We start from the raw sequence: 2,965 nt of genomic DNA, 5'->3' as shown, positions 1-2,965 counted from the left end.
GGCTTTGGGGGAACAGTCAGACACAAGCCATAGAGAACTGCACCAGGCAGATATTATTTATTACTTCTATTTTTCAAAAGAGAAAACTGAAGTACCAAGAAATAAAGCAGTTTGCCCTAGTTTACATGCAGGGCATACAGAGGCATACGGGGGTTTCAGTGTTTCTTCACTTCATTGTAATAAACAAGGAGATGGGTGTTGGGGCCTCTGGTCTGGAATCTCCTACCTATTCTGTGCCAAATTTCCTTGTATTCCTTTACCTCTCAGATTCTTCAACTATACAGTGATGAAGTTGAACATACATTCTATCAGTGAACTAATTCTATTGATGTGCAAGAGATGAAATGTGAAGTCTTCCTCAGCTGGCCCGGAAATTCCTCTTGCAGACTTCTTAGACCGATATTCACTGAAAGTTCCATTTCTTTTATTCCTGCTGTATGAAGTTGTTCCTGGACCGCTGAGGCCCAACAAGCATTGGGGGAACCTTGAAAGGCAGGATGCTTGGTTCATCTCTGTAAATACGTATTTAGGGAGCTTTAATAACACATATTATTGGCTACACAGGCCCATAGAGCTATTTGTGTGTAAATCCACATTTAGTGCCCTATTGATCCATATCAGGCAGCCAAAACCATATTAATTTGAATGTGAATATTAAAAACATTTTGTAAAAGTTGTTTCAGAGTATAAAAGAGTCGATGTTCAATTTCTAACAGCCTAATGTGCTTCACTCTCCTTTAGATATCTGCTTTTAGCTGACCTAGTCAATTTCTCCTCCAACTAGCTTCTCCCTCACTTTCTTCCACAGCAGCAGTTTATAGTGGATGCCTAGGCCAGGCATCTGCACCAGCAGCACCAAAGCACTGTCTTCCAGCAGCTGGGAGCGTTGCTCATTAATGGCCCTCAGTTGAGTCCCTCTTGAGAATTTATCCCCAAATGAAAGGACCTTCCCTACCTTATTCTAGGTCATACCCACTCCTAGGACAGTTGCTGATGGGTGTGCTGGAGGACGAAGGCGAAGGGCTTTCCTGGGGTTGTATCTTGCTACCTGACTCACGGAGGCTGTTATGAAGTGTGCTCCACAATTCAGCTTTCTGCTCTGCCTGTGACGCTGTCTCTTCAGGTGCAATTCTGTCCACAGATCTTTGCCTCTGAGTTTATGTTTTCAGGAGAACCTGAACCAAGATGCCTCTTAAAGCTGGGAACCATCTCTGATATTCTCCTTTCCCTTTTCTACTGTTAAAAAATTCCTTACCCGAATCATAAAGAAATAGAAAACCTGAACAGATCAATAAAAAATAAGGATATTGAGTCAGTAATCAAAACAAAACAAAACCCAACAAAGAAATGCTCAAGATCTGATGGTTTCCCTAGTGATTTTAACCTAGCATTTAAATAACAAATACCCATCATTCTTAAACTCTTCCAAAACTTGAAGAGGAGAAAATGCTTCCAGATTTACTTTATGAGGCCACATTTTGTCTAACACCAAAGCCAGACAAAGATGCACAAGAAAAGAAAAGAAGGAGCCAATGTCCCTGGTTACAAAGTCATACTTACAATCACACTCACTAGTGAAAAATTGAAACCTTGTTCTCTAAGATCAGAAACATGACATGAATGCCCTCTTTCATCATATTTACTCCACATATCTGTGCAAGTCCTAGCCAGAGAAACTAGGTACAAAAAGAAAGAAATCTATGTGGTGAAGGAAAAAGTTATACTGTATCCATTTGCTGGTGTCATATTATATATAGAAAATCCCAAAGACCCCCCCAAACTTATTAGAACTTACAGATAAATTTGGTAAAATTGCAGGATACCAGATTAATACAGAAATCAACAATATTTCTAAGAATTAGCTATTAAGAAAAGAAACAGAAAAGAATCCAATTTACAATAGCATCAAAAATGTATAAAATACTTAGAAATAAATTTATGTGGAAAACTAAAATATTCATTAAAGAAAGTGTACAAATAAGTGCAAAGATAGTTTATGTTCTTGAATGGAAAGAAACATTGTTAAAATGCCAATTCTGTGGCCCTGAATCAAGGCCAGCAGTTTGTTGTAGCTGCTGGTTTCAAACAGATGCCTAAAGAGAAATTTTTCTAGGGTCTATTGGCCATGTTAGAACTTTGGAAATGCAATGGTCAATTCATTACAAAGAAATAGCTTAGATCCAATCCCCTGTCCCCAAAAGAAACCAAGTTCAGAGGCTCCATCCCAGGCCCAGTGTCTCTGTGATTCCTGACTGCCTGAGAATAAGCCAGGAAGAGGCTCCTCCACCAGTTGGGAGAACGCTGGTGAATCTCTGCTTGACGCCTCTCCACCACTCCAGGAATCCATGGCTCTGAGGAACCCAGTTCAATTCCTGCACCAAGGGACTGGCAGCCAATGCAAGAAATGCCTGGGATGCAACAATGGGCTGATTCATCTTGACAGGAATATGTCAAGATGAAGGAGCAAAATACAATCTTAGACTTCCAGCCCAACCAGAACAAGTTTAAGAGACACAGACGTAGTAGAAATCACACACCTGAAACTTCAACTTAGTTCTTTGTATTGCTTGGTTAATTTTATATGCATATGTCTCATGGTATGGGCAGTTATTTTTAAGGTAACAAGACTACAGATGGGGATTTAGCTCAGCAGCATAAGTGCCTGCCTGACAAGTGTGAGGTGGGGAGTTCAATTCCCAGTACAAAATAAAATAAATAAACAAACAAATAAATAAATAAAATTATGCTAGCCATTGTGAATTTCCTATTATCTTGTTTTGAACTCTTGTATCATTTTCATTGTTTTGTTTTGTTTGGTTTTATTATATTTGATGATCTAGACAGCTATTTTGAAGATAACAAGATGTGTTATTGTAGCTATTATTGATTTCTTATTATCTTGTTTTGAACTCCTGTATTGATTTCATTGCTTTGTTTTGTTTGCCTTTATTTTATTTTTGTTTGA

The 2,965-nt window shown here is 38.7% G+C and overlaps 1 non-coding gene across 1 annotated transcript; it reads left to right on the top strand.

The window, feature by feature from the left end:
- The first annotated feature begins 2,038 nt into the window (after positions 1 to 2,038).
- LOC111758099 (small nucleolar RNA SNORA2/SNORA34 family) lies at positions 2,039 to 2,175 on the top strand. Its single transcript, XR_002792332.1, has one exon. It is a non-coding gene; the product is annotated as a small nucleolar RNA SNORA2/SNORA34 family (small nucleolar RNA).
- The last annotated feature ends 790 nt before the right edge of the window (positions 2,176 to 2,965 follow it).

The sequence above is a fragment of the Cavia porcellus genome, unplaced genomic scaffold (assembly GCF_034190915.1).
Source record: "Cavia porcellus strain 051 isolate PalLab524CR breed Dunkin Hartley unplaced genomic scaffold, mCavPor4.1 scaffold_20, whole genome shotgun sequence".
Taxonomy (NCBI): Eukaryota; Metazoa; Chordata; class Mammalia; order Rodentia; family Caviidae; genus Cavia; species Cavia porcellus.
The sequence above is the reverse complement of the archived record's forward strand: the minus strand, read 5'-3'. Positions and strand labels throughout refer to the sequence as shown.